Here is a 19164-nt window from a genome sequence, read left to right on the forward strand (position 1 = left end):
TGTATGACCGTGGCTCAGACTCTCTTCCCCCTCTTCCTCTACTCCCTATTCTTCTACCAGATCCTCCCTCCCTCCCTCCCTCCCTCCCTCCCTCCCTCCCTCCCTCGCTGTTCTCAGGACCTTGTAGGGAAATAGTGTGGTCTAAAAAGCTTGAGTGAGTTGTGAAAAGCTTTTTATTACCTGCCAGAAGTCACTTGTCTTTGCAACTCTTGCATGCTCCTCTGGTTATTTTTACTTGCAGAGTGTTTTTTCCCCCATTCTTCAGCTGCCGGGCAAGATGGCGTTCATTTGGCTTCAGTTCTGACAAAAGATAAATGAGCTTTGGGCCCTCAGTGATTCACTCTGGCTGCCAGGGGGTTCCAAAATAGCAAACTATTTTTCATAACTGCAATGTGATATGAAGTGAGTTGCAGCAGGTGCTCTAACATATACTACAGCCGTCTGTGGAGTGGGGAATTCATTAAGTTTCCTCATTTGTCCAAAAAAAGTCACCTTTCTGAGTGGCTAGTACTCTGTCTTTGCCAGCTGAAGGTATGCTCTCCTGAAGCTACAAAAAGAGTGGGTTTTTCAGTTATGCAGCAAGTACGTATGGAAATGGTACTGTGAGGTTAATTTGTTCATCTTGTGAAGAATCATTCTCATTTGGTAGATCCATCATTTACTTTTCCATTTCGTGTAATTTGTTTTGCCATTTCTCTCAGGGATGCAGACAGCATGGATCCACGATTTTTGCCTGTATCTTATTTGTAACTGCATTGCAATGTCTTTTGCATTTATAGATTTGCTGGAAGTAGAACTTTTAATTGTACTTCAGGAAAAAAATCAACTATTTAAGAATTGACAGTGTGCTATTGATAGAAAGCTTCCTTTCTTGGACCCACCGTGAAGAAATCAAGTATGCCTTCTAATCCGATGATTCAATGTGCTCTGTCAATTTTTGTGTAAGATCCTGTAACAATATGTATATTCTAGTAGAGAATGAGAATAAATGCTCAAAGGTATCAAAGCATGTCAGAGCCATGCAAATTTCTGGGTAAGTCCATAGAGGAATTTGGAGGAATGGATGAATTGCGGATACCCAAGTGGGGAAATGCCGGTTGGCTCTAAGCAGTGGGTGCAGCGGGGGCTCTCCCCAGGACAGCGCGTGCTGCTCTGCACGCTGCCAGCACCCTGTGCCACTAGGGAGGGAAGTGGAAGATGTCCCCTTGGTAGTTTTAGCCACCACCTCTACTTCCTCAGCAGAGCTGGTGACCACTGAATGGGTCACACTATGAAAATGGAAAGAGAAGGGGGTTGTGCCCTCAAGGATTTTGAGGGAAGCTGCTCCACAGCCCTGAATGCACTGCTGGGAAAGAGGCCATCAAAGAGTGAAAACAAGTGCCAGGGCCTTCTGCCTCACCTCCCATAGGTGTAAAGTGGGATGCTCATGTTGTGGCAACGAAGGAGGTCTTAAAGGCCAAGCACAGATCTTGCACAGGTCCCTGCCTGAGATCCCTGTGACATAAATGGGATACCATGTAACCACCCAGCTCCTGCAGAATCAGCTCTTGAAGAATTTATGCCCATGTAATTGCTCAGACATGGAAAACGTAATAAATATTAATGTTATTCTCAAGGAACAGTTTCCAAAGAAGAAATGTGCAGATAAATTTAAACATGCATATTTTAATCCCTAAAATATAGATTTTTCTTAAAGTGCTGGAGTATTTAAAGCTTATATATAGACAAGTATTCTATACAAATGTTTTCATACTGAGCAAGATTTATGTGGCCATATATTGTACCTAGAGGTCCAACGCACAGCACCATGTTTACAAGCACATCTTAACCAAAACACATCTTTCTTCCCTGAAATACATAGCACCCAAATAAATAAATGCTGTCAGTGACTTAGAGGCCCTTCTTGTGTTGCAAGTACCAGCATTATGGATTCTTATAGTTTGGGGTTCCATTTCTGCTGCTCAGCAGGAAGTCAGTGATCCCAAGGACTTGGCAGAACTCGCCTCATAAAACCTTAATAAAAAGTATCCCCTCTGATGCCGTAGCATATGTAATAGATGGTTACACTGCACCCTATGGGCTGAGTTTCCAGACCACGCTTTGTTCTTTCTATAGGATTTGTAGTATGATTTTTCACTGCAAAATTTGGTCTCAATGGTTTTCTGCTGCTGAGGAGCAATGTAGAAAAGAGGAGGCTACAGACTAACTGACAGGGAAACTGATCATTGTACAATTTGTAATATTTGTTGTCATTCTCTATCTCCGATGGCAGTAGGAAAGAAATCTCTCTTATGGATACATCACTCTTGCCCTTTCAAGGAACAGCAGTACAATCCACCTTCTTAAATCCCCAAAAGCTAAAAGCAAAGTCAGGAGACAGACTTGATTTCCCTGTTATGATTAATATAAAATGCATTTTAAAAGCTTCCTGGAAAGGGGTGGTGGTGAAGACTAGTGTCTTCAGGTTTCTATCACACAATATAAAGGTAAAGGAAAAAGGGGGTTAGAAAAGCAGTAAAGCAAAGCAATTAAATATATTCATGAAGTCCTCTGTGGTGCAGTGTTCATTCAACACATTGAATGTATCAGCTAGAGTTTCTTACAACAGCACACTGTTAGTTACTCATTGATTGTATTCGATCAATGATAAATTACTCATTGATTGTATGAAAATATCAATTACTCATTGATTGTATTTGATTAATGTTGACCCTCTTTTACCTTCATTTATAATGGTGTACTTCCCCTGAAACTCACAAGGCAGAATTTGTTCTTTGGTATATAAGAGAAAGAGAGGGAGAACAATAAAAATAATCTTTTGTTTCACATCTGCAGCTTATCCCTGTATCTGGATAGATGGTGCATAAATCAAGACCAACTTCCAAATAGTACAAGGATTCAGGGTTCCTGAGTAAGGAAGAAATCTTGGCTTTTGTGGAAATGCTGTTCTTAACTGATTTCTTAAAGAACAGAATGGTGAGCTCATCTTTTGACTCAGAATTCTCAAGCTAACTGCTCTTCAGGTCTCCCCCAGCACACTTTTTGCATCTAATATGAAGTGTAGAAACACAGATTTCGCACGATATCCATAAGTGTTTTGACAGATAAGATCTGGGAAATTCTTTCCGTGCTGATTTGCAATGTTAATTAGAACAACAGCAACAAAAAAACCACAACAAAAACTTTAGCTTCTGAGATGAAGCAACAAGTTGGAATTGCAGTGCAGTGGTTAACGATTATAGCCATGTTGTAAGGAGAGGACGTTTCTCTAAATCCTGCTAAACTCTTTGCATCAGTAAATCCTATTGAGATCTGATTCAACTGTGTCAGTTGGGCGCATGTGGCATTGTGGGATAAGCTTTATAAAAGAATTTCTGCTTGGCAGTTTTGCTTGTTCACTTCCAGTTTCTTGTGCTATACAAGTAGATAAATTTCAAGTGCCTGGTAACATTTTGTACTATACCACATGCAGAAAACAGTAATAAAAGAATTAGGTTTTTAAGCTATTTATTCATTCGGATATTAATGGATACTAGAATTAGATATGCACAGGTGCTTGTTCTTTGACCCATATATACTGATTATGCAGTGTTTCACTTTTTTTTTTTTTTTTTTATGTAACTCGTATTTGATGCAAGCTAAAACAAAACAAAAACCCAACCTGGATTAAGCTTTGGGTTTTGTATTAACAGGTGCAAGTGTCATTAAGAGGCTTGGAACATTTATTTATCTTTTAGTCACTACTCCTAAACAATCTGATTTTCAGCATAAACCAAGCAGAAATATTATGTCTACAGATCACTGAAACTGGGATGTTTTGTTGCAGCTTTCCCCCAGAAATTCAACATAAGGGACATACCAAAGATAGAAAATTTCAGTTTGGGTGGCAAACTTATAGGGGCAACTTGATTACATTGCCATCTCACAATATTTCTGTAACCTCACCTCTTCTTCATGTAATTTTTAAAAAAAAATTTTTAAAAGGCAGTTCTTATCTTTCTGAATCCCTCTTGTGTGGATGTTTTCTTTTACCTTTTTTTTTTTTTTTTGGCATTGACAGCTAAACTCAAGTTTGAAATTTGATTAAATAGATCTCATTCCCATTTGCAAAATGAGATGCAGGACATTGTTTCTGTCATTTGCTTTGTATGATTTATGCAAGTATATTTAGGAATACAGAATGGATTTAAATTGCCAATACTAGAAAAGAGCTATTTGCAAGCAGGTTGTAGAACAAAAATTATTACAAAAAATGGCAATTTCAGATTTTTGTTATCTTTTCATGTTACGGTTGAAGAAAAATTACAGGAGTCATTACCACAGTGGTGATCACCTCAAAAACTTCATGGAAAATATGTGTGGTGAAGTTTGTTTGTATGTTTGTTTTTATCAGATTGATTTATTTGAGAGGCAATATAGATAAATTATAAGCTTGATAAAGCTATAAAGCAACACCACTAAACTGGCACTGTAAGATTGTGGTATGCATATGAGATGCAAGTATTTGAACTGTAGGAATGCGTTCTTTCAGGAAGTAAGGATTTTGCTAGATAATAAATTCATCCTAGGTTTAAAAGACAGTAGTTTTCCAGCTGGGCATCTCAGCTGTTATCATTCTTGTATCTAGAATCTGACAAATAGCTGCAGTGCCTAAAAGGGTGTCTGGCACATGCACTGAGATGGTTTCCTGCTCACTTCCTTCCTACTTCTAGTATCTCCTGTTCTTGTTAGAGAGGGAGCCCTACTCTGACCCTCCTCTGGACAAGGAAATATCTGTATGTATAAATAATTTGTCCCTTTTTTGCTTTAGGTTGGTACTTTCCATTCAAGGATTTTATGCTTCATATGTTTGTATAAGAAAAAGCTTTTGAAAGTTTGTGTATCCCTTTTGCTGGCTTGGTATCCCTGATTCCATTGTACTTTGGGGTGCCCATTTCCACAGAGAAATGTTGAAGGGGCTGTAGAGACCACCTTCTTCTTTTCTTCTCCCTGGTGGGGGGGTGCAGACATATGGATCCCTGTGAAAGCAGTCTTTTCTAAGGATCAGACATTTGGCTAACAACATTTTCTAATACTTAGCAAAATCCCAAGGTGGCTCTGATGCAATGCCATGTAGTATGCCTTTAAACATCATGGTACAGAACCTAGCTTTTGTTTTAGGAAGTCAGTTGTTTGCCACTGTATCCCTGTCAGCAACACAAGCCTCCACTTTCCACCTATTCCTCTGTCTATAACCTTTCAGAGAAACATATATCATAGTCTTATTTATTATTTGAAAGTAGGAGACGCATCATTTTGTGCACCCAGTTGTGTTCTTAGATTGGAAACAATGCCACCTGCAGCTCTAAACACCCTCCTTTCTCATTATAACAACATCTTTAAAACCCAGTCATTTTAGGTGTCATCAAAAGATGTTATTCTAGAGATGCGTGCTGTAGTTAATGTTGCATCAGCGTTTTTATTTTAAAGACATTTTTCTCAGTCCTATAACCAGGCCATAAAAACTTACACAAGGCAGCCATTTTTTATACCGGAAAATTTTGAACTGCTGGGAAACCCAGTGTTAAAGGAACTCTGTCAAGCATTGCTAAACTTCCTATTGACAGCAATGTCTCTTATTATTTGTTCTAAATATAAAGTAATGTTGAGATTCAGGGGATGTAAATGTTAAGCAATATCCTGCAGTGCTGGAAATCTAACCAGAACAGGGTGGTGTTCAGCTTGTCTGAGGTGATTTTTTGCCTCCTAAAAAGAAGGATGTGCTAGAAGGTGCATAGTAAGAGAAACAAATCGCCAAGAGGGAAAAAGCAGATCTGTGAAATGTTTTCTAGGCTTAATTTCTGTGAATCAAACTGAAAAAGGATGCAAGTTGAACCTAAATGATTACTTTGATTCCACTGTTTTGAATCTAACTTATCTCTAACTCATCATGCATCACTTCACTAGTGCGTTCAGGAAGAGAGAGGGACTACTGCAAAATATGGACTACTAAATCCTCAGTTTTTCCATAAATTCCATGACTGTGTCTACATTTCTGTACATAAAAGGGTAATGTTCCATGGCACATACCACTTTTCTGCAAGACAAGTGAGAATATTCAACAAAGCAGGAAAATGCAGTCTGTTATATGGGACCCTCCTTAGTTATTAATGTCTGTGTGTCTGGCTGATTGCTGCAATGGGTGCTTTTGGAGGGGATGTCCTGAAGCTAGATTCAAAATACTGTGGAGCAGCAGGTCTAATCTTAGTTATTACTCTGAAAATTCTTTTCTGTTGGCTATCCTACTTTTTTGAAGATTGCACCTTCAGTTAGAAACTGCTATCACACTACTTGAACGGAAGATACTTTTGTTCAAAGCCTCCAGAGCTATTTCTGTAGGGCAGCAAGGGGCTATGCATTCTCAGAGAAAGCCTTTTACCATGAAAGACATCTACAGAGAAGTCTCTGATGTCATATCTCAGGAAGAAGGCTGTCTTTTCAGTCTTTTCTGCCTCATCAATCTGCATTGTCTAACATGGTACACCCAGATCTGAGTTCCTAATGTTTTCCAAAAAGTGAGTGAAAGGATGAGGCCACTGTTTGTCCTGTCAGCTCTACTTTGTAAAGGGCAATTAGATGACAAACCAATTAGTTTTGGAAATACATTGAATACATTTGTAACATTGTTATATGTTGATACACACATCTCCATTATATCTACTGCATTAATGCAGTGTCACAGAGCAAATGTTGGCCTCTACTGTATGTTTTTAATAAGATTTGGGTGTTATAAAAAGCTTTTATGCTATTCATTTTATTTGTTCACAATAGAAATGTGGTTTCAACAGAAGTAAAAAACATCTTTGGCTAGCAGAATGATCCTATTCAAGTGAAAGTGTTGTTCCTTAAGAATAATATTACTTTTGGGCTTGGTATTAAAGCCATCTCCAGAGCGTGAGCACATCCTAATATGAATATGTATTCCAAACTTCCTTTGTACATCTTAGTAAGAAATGAGATATATGCATTGCAGAGAGAGTAATATACTGCAGGGTGATGTAATGTCATCCTTCAGTCCTCAGCTACAGCAACTATACTTGACCTCCAATATAAAGCAAATTTCAGAGTCCAGTGAATTAAAGATCACTACGGGTCGAAGAGAAATTGCTTTAATATCGTGATGGTTCTCTTTGTTCTCAACAGATGACATTAAAATACAAAACTGAAAGACTGCTGTGAAGTGTTTTCCAGCCATGAAGTGTTCTTTCATGGAATCCCAACATTATGCCTGTTAGAAATATTTTTTTTTCTCAGCTATAGTGCCTGATGGTTCATGGTTTTACCCTTGGGCAGCACCCAGAACGTTGGGGTACCAGAGGCATCTCCTAAATGTCTGAGTAATCCAATGGGAGGGTTGGGCTTATCCCATTGCTACTGGTGGGTTATTTTGATTGCTTGTCTGACAAGACAGAACATAGGAAAGGGCCTTGCAGAATATTCCCAAGGATCTGAGTCCTGTCCCATTGTTCCACCAATGATCTAATATGTGAAAATCCAGACCCTAGAGACCTTTGTGCTCTCTGGGTCTCTGTTTATCCTCTCACCCTGTCTGTGTAGTGCCCCTGTCAAAAAACATCATGGTGTTTTTGCATGATACTGGAAAAATTGTAAGTGTATAATTAAGTATATTGTAAGTATATAATAAATAGAAGTATATATTTATTAAGTGTATCATAAGTATAAAATTACCTTTCCATGTGAAAAAGCTTTGTTTCCACCCAGATATTATACAGCTGTGAATATTCAGTTGTTCTGTTGCCAGCTGCCAGAATAATGTGCTCTCCATATTATGAAAAATGAATTCAAGTGTGTAAGCTTTTTGAGAGCTCTTTTGGCTTCTTCAGGAGTTTTCTTTAACTGGGGCCTGTATCAGTTCTTTTGTCAATTCTGTGGCTTGCATAGATTATCAAGCACACACATAGACATACCACAGATTATGATCACTGATCCTGGAAACTATATTAGTAACAAAGCACATTAATAATCCTCTGAATCAAGGAAGAATCAAACCGCAGTAGGAGTTTGCAACCATGGGTACTGATTTGTGTCTTTGTATTTGAAGCATTTTAAGGGAGCCTCATCTTCAAAAACTGCTGAACCTGAAAACACTGCTCTTTATGGACAGATCTGCCTGCTCTAGCTTGCATGTATACTGAAGCTTGTTTGGTCTCTGGTGACTTCTAAAAGTTGAAATGTAAAGGGCTTGCAAATTATTTAAAAGGATAACATCCTCTTCCTGCACACTTCTCAGTAAACAGCAAAACAGAGGAAACTGAAATTTGCTAGATCTGCTCTCAGTCCCATGTTCTTTCTATATCGCAATCACTTCCAAAGTCCTATCCAGCACTGTATAGAAACGTCGTAGCTTTGAAATACTGGTCCTGAAATACTCTCCCTTAAGCTCAAAGCTACCCTATGAATAAAACTCCAAATGATATAAAGTGGCACATAACATGTCAAACAAATGCACAGTATAGTTTATTTTTAAGTGTTCCTTTTTTTTTTTCCTGTACCTTATCTTCTTTAAGGCTTTATATTCCCAAGAAAATAATCTGTCTATACTATAGGAAGTACAAAGAAGTTTTTATTAGCTGTAAACGGAGGTGATTAGTTAAGCTCAGTAGGAAATATGCTAGAAAATGTATACTGGATACATGTGTATGTGCTTATACTGCTCTGCGTTCAGATGGACTCTCACACTCCTGTCCTTCTCTCTCTGCCTTCCTCCCCTTCTCAGTGAGTGTTAGAATATGTGAGCAGAATCTCTAAATTCAACTGAAAGTGCTATTACAAAGTATGCTGAGCAAGAAGACTAAAAGCAGAACACTTGGCTCTAATGATGTTTTGATCTCTTACTTTAAACTATCTTTTTAAAGAAAAAAATGCAAATATCTGTTTGGCTAAAAACATGTTCTCTCCTTCATCAAATACATCTCATAGCTCAAGAGTGACTTTCCTGAGCCTAGTTTCAGATCAACTTACGGTAAGTTGGACTGGAAAATATGAGGCAGATAACCTGAAGGGGTCTGGAAAAAGGTCTTCTCCCATGGTAAGGTGTGGCGCAAATGGCTGGATGCATCATGTGAGTGCGTGCTTTGGTTTCTGCCTCTGTTCAAACCAGGCCATGCAAGCTGCTTTCAGAAACAGGGAATAACACTGGACAATTTGTCTGCTCCAGTATTGCAAACCCTGCATCTTCATACAGAAATGTTAGATCCATTTGTTTTTCTTTTCTCTCTGAAAACACACAGTGTGGTGATGCTGATTTGCTTTGAATAGTTTCACTGCCAAGTGGCTTTGCAAATGAAACATCAATAAGGCCTACATTCTTGCCTATATAATTCTTTGCATGCATTTGGTTTGCCACTGTGGTCCTTAAACTTGGTTTAAAAATCCCTCCATAAGAGCCCAGGCTTTGTAGAAGAATTGAGCTTCTGAAATGAGCTGCTTTTTGGTTCACGCATGAAATGTTTTTGCAGTACAAATGTTGCCCTCATTTCTACCTGTGCCACCCTATGACTTTCCCAGAGGTTGCACAGGTGTAGGTGGTGTCAGAGTTTGAAGCCCATGAGGCTGCACAGCTGGTCCAAGAATCTGAACTTAGTGCTGGCAGTGCCTTTTTGCTCTGTTGTGCTGTGTGGCTAATGCAAGCCTCTGACTGAATAGGGATTCAGGTCCCTGATCCGTTCGTGACATGGTCTAGTACAGGATTGTGCTATAGTGACATGTGAACCCAAGGATATAGATAACTCTCTCAGACTCATCTTGGATCTGCAGCACCGTAATGATGAAAGGCAGCTGAAATCCTAATGTAAGCAGAGATGAGACTGAAAATCCATGCAGAGATGATCTGTTGAGTAAGAAGGTGCCATCTTCACAGTGTCGCATCTCAAGAGTAGAACTGCACATTAAATATCTCAAAAGCTACAGAAAAACAACACCTGGATATGTAACAAACTGACAGGTTTATTCTGGGATGACAGCATTATGGATACAGAATCTTCCTCGGTCTGTCTCCGTGATGTTTTCTTTTAGCATTCTCCCATAGCTTTCCTGGTAATCTGGGCAAATCTGTAAGAAGGTTCTCATTTGGTTGTATTGGATTTTTTTCCTCCCAAGTGCAGAAAGCTCTAATATTTTTCACTTAGCTTTTAAAGATGTTTTTAATTTGATTCTTTTGCAGTAAAAATACATTTTTACAGCCATGTGCAATGCAAAAATTTCTGAAATATTTCTGGTCAGTTTTATTCTTTGGTATATTACTTTGGCCCCATCATGCCCTGGAATGGATCTCATTAGCTGGTAGCTTTTCTGGTAGAAGATGGCAGAGGAGAAGGAATGTATTAGCTAGTCCTATTGACAAGGCTGCTGTCGACAGTGATTGACAGGTAGAATCAAGTCTGGATATTTCATTCTTCCAAAGTAGAAATAAAACAAAAAGTGTTGAAGGTTTTCTTGAGGAAAAAAAGTTCTATCCTAGAGATTTCTCTCTCTCTGCCCCTATCTTTTCTTTTTTCTCATCTCTTCTTGTCCATAGTCTCAGAACAGTGAGCAGCAACAAATCAGTAGTTTCTGGATGTTTCCCTGGTGTGTGAATTCTTCTCTTTACATTAGCTTAATTTTTCACAAAATTTGCACTTTTTCCAAACACTTGTTTCTTGAGGCTATGTAGTTAACTACAATGATTTTCTGTAAATGGAAGCATACTGCTTTCCATCTTGTATTGGTGTAAAAAGAAGAGAGAGGAAACCTAGGCCTGCTTATCTTTCCTCAAAGATAAAGACAAGAAGCAGCTATGTGCATTTGCTGCGTTCTCTTGTTTCAGCTCCAAGGCTCAGCTGTGCACTTGAACAGCTGGTAGAGATGGAAGAAGCAGGAGGGATGGCCATCCACCACTAATCAGTGCCTCAGATGCAGATGTTTGATGTTGTGGCTCTGAGTATTTTCACCATTGCTCTGTTTCTAGAGAGATTTGAAAAATGAATGTAAGGTATTGCTCTACTAACAACACGTTTTCAAGTATATTTAATTTTCAGGATTTTTGTGGGTTTTCAGAAGTAGGAACCTCAAATTAGACTTCTAAGTGATGAGTAAGGGCCTTCCTTCCAGTGTATTCAGCAGTTCACACGGAGAATCAGCTGAAATCAGTGGGAACAGCTAGGCCCTCAGCAGCTTGGTAAATGAGGGCCATTACTTAAGGTAGGCTAGAAGAGTGTTTAGGAGTGAGCCTGAGGGAAATCTGTTTCCCTTCCTTTTAATGATCTCTGTTTATGTACAGAGAAATGCAACCCCAATTCTAAAGAGAAGGGAAGGCATAAGTGGAAAAACTTTCCCAAAGTAGTTTAATTTTTTCCCACTTTTTTGATTAAGGCTTCAAAAGAAATCACTAATGTCTTCCTGTATCTGAAAAAGATGGAGGATAGCATGTAATTATTTACTAATGAGAAGTATGTTAAAATAGCTGGATCTCTTCCCTTCATCTCCTGTATTACCACCTCTGGTAATGGTCTGTTCTGTGGTAAGGGCTTGTTTCTTCCTGTAGGTTCCACCAGAAACCTGTGCTGTAGAGTGAAGGGTCTTTACAGAGCATGCAGAATATTCTCCAAGAGGTACAAAATTTCTGTCACATACCTCTGAATGTTCAGGTTGACCAATTTAGATTCTCAGATAAACAAATGGGAGCTTGAGGCTGCATAGAGCATTAAGGGCAGGTGCTTGCTGACTACTGCTTCTCCCTTTGGAAACAGTATCCTGCTTCCAGACAACTGGAAAACAAGCTCAATGGCCTTGGTGTGAGGAGGAAAAAGGCAAGACTTGGAATTGATCTCATTCAGGCTGTTCATCTGTACAACCGTTGCCTGTTCTGTGTGGTCTGAGATGAAGCACGTTCTATAACCTCCATGTCCTCATGTCATGAGGCCAAGAATCTAGTTGGATCTCTGGATATTATGGTGCTGTATGCCTGGGAAAGGAATAGGAAGGATTCTGGGAACTGGGTGTGTTATACACCTGCTGCTGCTCAGGTGAGCCCCCTTGAACACGCTTGTATTTATTGAAGAGGATTTAAGCATATGCATGGTCTCATCTCTGTTAGCACAGTAAAATCCACCAGCTTAATTTAAAGCATTTACTTAAATGCTTTGCTAGGTTAGGGCCATACATCATTGAAGGGTTTTTGAAGAGACTAACGCTATTCTGTGTAGTCTTTGTGAAACTATTTTGTTAATAGACATTTTAAGTATCTTTAAAAAATGTCAGAGTAGGAAAGTAGCTATCTACAGACTTGGTGCTGGGAAGGAAATAAAATAGGATCGGATCAATACAGCCTAGGTTTGTTTCCTCCCACACCCGCTTTATCTAAGATTGTCAAAGCCAACAGCAATGATACCTCTTCAGTTACTGTCACTAGGCAAAGACTAGCGGATATGTTCCAGCTGTTTGGCCTCAGATTTCACCATCTCTGCTGGAATACAGCAGTGATCTAAAACCCCGAGTCAAGACAGAAGGGCTTCTCAGCTGTCTGAGACAAGTTGGCACAAAATAAAATATTGTGGACCTCATTGCTGAGAAAATAGTAGCCAAAACTACAGAGTGGCTGCTACAAGATGGAGTGGGAAGGTAATGAAATGCAGCCGGAGGTAGCTGTAGCATAGCATATAAATTGACTTAAAACAGGGGGGAAGGATTGAAGGACTTTCCCAGAGTGAATGATTTCGCAGATTATTGATTTGGGCAGCAGTTTATTTAAACATTAAAACTCTGAATGAAGCAAGTTACCCTGAAGAAAAATGTGTCAGGTATAGAACTTGTTACAGCTAACTGGTTAGCCTCTGAGGACTTTGTAAACTGTCCAGATATATTTATTATAGAAAATATTTTCTTGAGGAAAAAATAGACTGTTTCCCCCTCCAGAGTATACTGTGGTATTTTCTGATGTGAATGCTTGAATTTTGTGGTCTGTTATCATTACAGTTACTGTATGACTGTGCTCAAGAATTTTTAACTACCTCTTTCTGTTTCCCAGGGAAAGAGAATAAAAAATAACAACTCAAAGAAAAGAAAAATTACTGCGACAGTAAATAACAACAGTTGTATCATTACCCATCTAGATATATTATTATAGTTAGTGCTATCTCTGTGGAGTGCCCCACAGCAATATAGAAGCACTTAGAAGGACCTGTCGTTCAGTGATGGAAGGGGGCTTTAGGACAAGGAATGACAGGGCATATTCCTGAATTCCTTATGGCTTCTAGGAATCTGTGGATAATGAATCCCTCAGACTTCTAGGTTTACTGCCAAACAAGACTGTTACAATAAAAGTCAGGCAGTAAGTAGTGGGAGAGGTTATGGAGAATACTTATTCTGTACTTAGTAAGGACCAAATCTTCAGTCTTTTACAGAGCAGAAGGAAGGGATGTAGGGGAAACAAGAGAAACAGGGTCTCTCTACCCTGATGTCTTGTCAAGGATAAGGCAGGTTTGTCCATAGGCTATGGATGGTTTCAGAGTCTCTGTGGGTGCTCTTTTGTTGTTAGGAATGTTGATTTTAGGTCCTGTCTGTCTGTCCCTGTTCTGACACCAACAGACCAAGCTGACTCCCATCAAATGTCATACAGCTTGAAGTTGCTTCCGTGTGTGTGTATGTGTGCGCATGTAAGAGTGAGGAAGGTTTGGCTAGGCAATATTGAATATCAAAATGAAATTTGTGACATCTAAAATCCTGAAATATTTCTATTATTTTCTTGGCTATATGAGCTTTGTGGAGGCTAATGAGCTCCTGTATTCAGCTATAACTGGCATTAAATGGTCTCCCAGGTTTTGCAGTTGAGGCTCAAATAATTCCTCATGTCCATTTCTATGATTAACCTACCATTCTTTTCTCCTCCTCCTTCCTTTGTGTTCACCTTCACCTCCCAAGCTTTCATCTTAACAACGTTTTTCCTATTTGTCAAACAAAAGCACATTCACTGCGAGCTGCTAATGACCAGCAGCTTTACTGTCGGCTCAGAACCATCTCCTGGCCATCTCACAACGCCCTGCCTGCATGTCCCATGGTGCATGTAAGATTCCTCAAGTACAGCTCAGCTCTGTACAACTCCACTCCAAGAAGCAGTTCTTACCTGAACTGTGATGGCTGTTTTCATGCAGAGTTGGGTCTCAAGCTCTAGAAAGTGTTTTAAACTATGTCTTTTAAAATTATCTCTCTGCCCTCTCTCTCATAAGCTTTAGCCCAGTGCTTTCCAGATGCATTTGGAGGACGTTTAGGCAGCATTCAAAGCCGGGGCACTGACACTGAATGTCATGCTGTGTGAAGGTAAAAGGTTAAGATTTGTGTCCTGAACAGGAAGGACAAATTGGTTCATGTGTAATGGTTCATTCATGGTAGAAATTAAATATTCAGATATCTGCTGCTGGTCATATCTCCTTGGTACAGCTTGTAAATAGGACTGTGTCATGCACATCTAGAACCTGAGACCAGTTAGGTCAGCCTGGGAGACTGTTTACAAGTAGCAGCCTTTCACAACAGCTGAATCCTTGTTTGCATTGTTTTCAAACATTTGGCATGTATGTTTTGTCTCCTGCTTTTAAAAGACCTACAGAATGAGTAATGGTCAGCAATTTACTGCACAGAGGGAATAGGAACAGCAAATGGGTTATTAGCACTACAACACCTGCAGTTCCTGTGAGTTGAGTGGACAGAAAATGTGCGGTTAGCATACAGATTAGAAAGTGCTTGATACTAAAGCTCGTTATTTTGGAGCTATAGCTAGTTTGGGTTAGTTTACTCCCAGAAAATGCTCTTAATGGAGTGCCTACAGTCCAGCTTGTGTGGTTCCTTTCCCCCTAATTAGCAGAAACACACTTCCCACCACAAAATTGCACTATATTGTATTTCAGAGGATTGTATTTCTTTGTTGTGTGTTTGTGTAAGTGGGTACAAGGTCCAGGTGTGTGTTTCTGTTGGCATAGCATCTCAAGAGTTCAGCTGCATGAGTACATGGCTCTCTACCTTAAATCAGACTTAAATATGTCCTTCATTAAATAAGTGTAATACAGTGAACACTACATCCATAATTTCTGATTGTCCCTAAAGCAACTACTGTAAAGCAAACAAACCTGGCATTGAGGTTAATTTCAAAGAAAGAAACTTAAGCAGGAGGGCATATTACTGTCCTCTGTGACCTGTACCAAGGGCCATATCAGCATGATAAAAGTACTGCAGGATTTGTGGTCCCTGAGCAGTTCTGGTTGGTTGGTTTTGTAAGGTAGGCTGGATTCCCTTTTCTCTCTTGTGGTGCTAGAAAACAGAAACTTTTGTACTAACTGTGATCCCTCTATTTTATCATAATAGTATGTTTAAATTTAACTTTATTCTGATTTATCTCAGTAAATAATGCTTTTCTGGGAAGGCAGGGAACAGGGAACACTGAAGAAGAACAATTAAAACATCTCTGTCATGTATTCCACCTTAAATTTGTGGTAGGTATTCTACTGCAATTCCACATCCCCAGAGGTTTTGTTGTTTAAATATTTAAACAATAAAAATTACTAAAGCTTTAAGAATGATGTCCCATGATATTCAGTGACCTGAAGATAAGCTGTATCAGCCCTGAAGAAGGTAAAGAAAAGACTTGCGTGTAGAAGGTGAAGAAATATACTAAAGCTCTGTAAGTGAAATCACCCTTAAGATTCTCTTATGCGAGGATATGTTTACCTGACAGGCCAATTCTGGAAAATGCCTGTTGTCTTAACTAATTAAGATACATTTTTAACAGGATGGATATCATATAATCTAAGCAAGTTGTACACAAGCTAATAATTTTTTTTTTCCAACTAACTACACTGTGCAAAAAAGATCCGTCACAGGAAAACATCAACATAGCAGTGGAACTGGAAGTCAGTTGGAAAACATTTTGAGGGAGACACCTCAAAACTAGCCTGTATGTGTAGCTGACTATAAGTACAAAACCTCAGCCCAGGAGAATATAGTCTGTATATTTTTGCACATTGCAAAAGTCACTGATGCTGTCCTCTTCATGTGAGAGGAATGTAGAACAGGTTAAACCTAAAAGCACTTACTCTTGTACTTTCTTGCAGCTAGAGCTCTTCACATTTTCAGTTTAAACAAATAAAAAGAAAATTATGTTAGAAAACATCCTCTGTATTTTAAAAATGTACATTTCAGTGGCAGAGTGGATTCATTGGGACTTTATGGGACACGTTACTGGTATTAAATGATTTGAACGAATCTGTTGGCTTTAGTGCAGACAAAACTTTGGCTCTGTTGTGGAGATTGGCACTGCTGGGTTATCCCTCCTGTATAGGGCCAGCCCTGTGGCTGGCCACACCCCGATGTATCTTTTTCAGGACTGTCTCCTTTATAGTCTCAGACCAAAGACTTAATGACATATAGAAAAGCAGCCTACATTTATTCCTAGGATGTTACAGGACCTGGACACTGTAATCATGCTCTGACAACATGATGTGAATGTGAAGAAACAGCAGGGACAGGAGGGCAGGGGCTGGGGATCCTCCACTTTGATTTTGTATATGACACAAATCTTACGCCTCTTTCTTATAGAGAAATAACTGAGAAATTACACAGGGCACTCTGCCATCTCTGGGGAGGAGGATCAGTGATGAAGGTGATTGAAAAGTTAGTAATCTCTGCTTTCCACAGTTTTGCTGGTGAATTAGCACACTACAGCCTTGGTGGAAGGGTTGCTCCCTAAGCAGTGTCGAGGTGTGGTGGGTTTTTTGTTTATTTTTTATTAAAAAAAAAACCAAAACAAAACAAAAAAACACACCAAAACACTCTTGCCTTGGGTTCAAAAGTGTTAACAGCAATTAGGTTCTAAAGCAATTAGGACCAGCAGCACTCATTTTGTTGGTGTTACAATAAGGCATACCATGCACGGCATACAGCCCACCCGGGTAGTGCTCTAGCAGTCTGTGCGTTAAACCCTGCAGATAAGCTGCCAGAGGATATTTTATGCTTCTGCTGTTCTTTGGAAATTGCTATTTCAACTGTCCTGTTTTGAAGTTTAGGGAAATGGATTTGCTCAATCAAAATATTTTTCTGTTGAAAAATAATAGCAGATTGAGTCATGTAATATCATAATGTAAGTTTGTCATATCATAAATTTCAAAATTACATATTTTCAACCAACATCTTGCTGTAAATTTGAAAAGTAATTTTTCACCTCTTCTGTTAAGCAGGAAGGTGAGGTCTGCCAGACCTTGGTAAGGGGGAGGAGAAACCAACTGCCTATTTAAGAGGTTCTAGCATTCCTCTGCTTTAATACTCAGTGAATTTGAAACCTTGTGGCAAGACCTAGATCAGAGCCTAGTCTTGGCTGTGTTTGGTACTGAGAGTCTTCTTGCACAGGCAGCCCAGTTCCCCTGCGCCCCAGTTAACAGTTGCCCCAGCACCATTTGGTTAGGTGCAATTCAAATTCAGGCCCATATGTAACAAGAATCCCAGATGGCTTTGTGCATCTAGGTTTATGCTTTTTTTTTTTTTTTCCCCCTGTATCTCTTCAGTGAAGCTGAAACCTTCTCTCCAGTTACACCTGTTTTTTAACCCTTCCTTCATCAAATAAGTAACCAGATGGTGATTTGCATTTCCCAGGGGAACAAAAGCAGTAAGGGCTAACACTGGAGCTGTTTAGTTGTCCCTAAGCATCCCTCCTCTGACCATGCAGTGCACATTTCCAGGAACCTAAATCAGCTGCAGACAGGTGTTTCTTTAAGTTTTGTGGTTTACTAACTGAGGTTTCAACCAACTAGACTTTCTGAAGTAGAACAACTGGTGTTGTCACTGTTCACGACTTGGTCCCACACGAACCCGCGCTACTTTGCACAATAAAACCCATCATATGTTTAATTCTAAAAAAAGGGGTTGCCTAAAAGCATGGTGTGAATCTCTTTGAAATAGAAATGTATTAAATTTTTATGTTTGAAAGGGAAAAAAAAAAAAGCCTTTATGTATTACCAATTTGTTACATTAAATATAATTTGTGTGGTCCATGCCACATCTACAGCAATATACAGCTGTGCAAATGGACACATTATTTGGCTTTTGTCAGGTTGCATCAGTCAAAACAAATGTTGCCTTCTGTTCCTCAGCTGCTTTGCCCACGCCTGTGCCCTCCTGGTTTCTTTGCTCAGTGGAAATCCCTTTTTTTGCTCTCATTCTGTCTGCTACAAATGGTTAGGAGTGGGAGTCAGCAGAAACAGTTTGATTTTAATTCCCACTGAGGACAGCACCAGGCAGAGTGTAGCAGCCAGGCTCTCCAGCCCTTCACTGGGGCACAGTGAGGTTTTCAGTAAGCTGGGAAAGCTGGATTAATGTTAGGAAGCACTTGGGTTTAGATTGTTTCTCTCCTGTAAACCTAAAGAGATCTGATTGATAAGAAAAAAACAGTGGGAGTTAAAGGTAAACTAGGAAGTAAGGGAACGGGGTACTTCTGGTCTTGGGAGAAGGGGGCCTCGGCCTTTGGCCAGTAGCCACGTGACCGTATCCTGAGAGTGATGAAAAGCCAGCTTTTTTCAGGAACCTTCCCGCCCTGCAGTTTTGCTGGTTTGGACAGGTTCCCACCCATCTCATGAAATGACCTGAACCTTCTCTCTTAATTTCACAACATATATCAAAAAACCATGTCAGACTGTAGTTTTTTGGTGTTTTCTCTCGAGTTGTCATTGAAAGACACTTGGGAGCAATGTGAGGAGTAATCCACCCATTTTACACTTTTTTTGGACAATGTGTTTCCAGCCGCTGTCTAGTATTTTTGCTAATACATCCAGGCAGTACAACTTCTCTTCCTACTCATGGGATAAATCTGCGAGTGAGGCTGTTAACAAGGATTTGGTTGTGGCTGGCTAAGCCTCATGGAGACCTGCAGACCACGGTGACTAAAACACCGGGACCTTTGTCTGTGTTAGAACTGCTTTCAGTGGCTATGGTGAAAAAGCTGGAGAGATGAAAGGACATTTTAAATGATCAGCAACCTCTCTATTTTTTTCCATTTTCTTTTTTCAGTTTGTTTAATTTTTACACAGACTCCTTTATTTTTCCCACTTCCATTTGAAATGCCCTAATGTCATTGTTGGTTACCTAAGTAAA

The sequence above is a fragment of the Strix uralensis genome, chromosome 11 (genome assembly GCF_047716275.1).
Source record: "Strix uralensis isolate ZFMK-TIS-50842 chromosome 11, bStrUra1, whole genome shotgun sequence".
Classification (NCBI taxonomy): Eukaryota; Metazoa; Chordata; class Aves; order Strigiformes; family Strigidae; genus Strix; species Strix uralensis.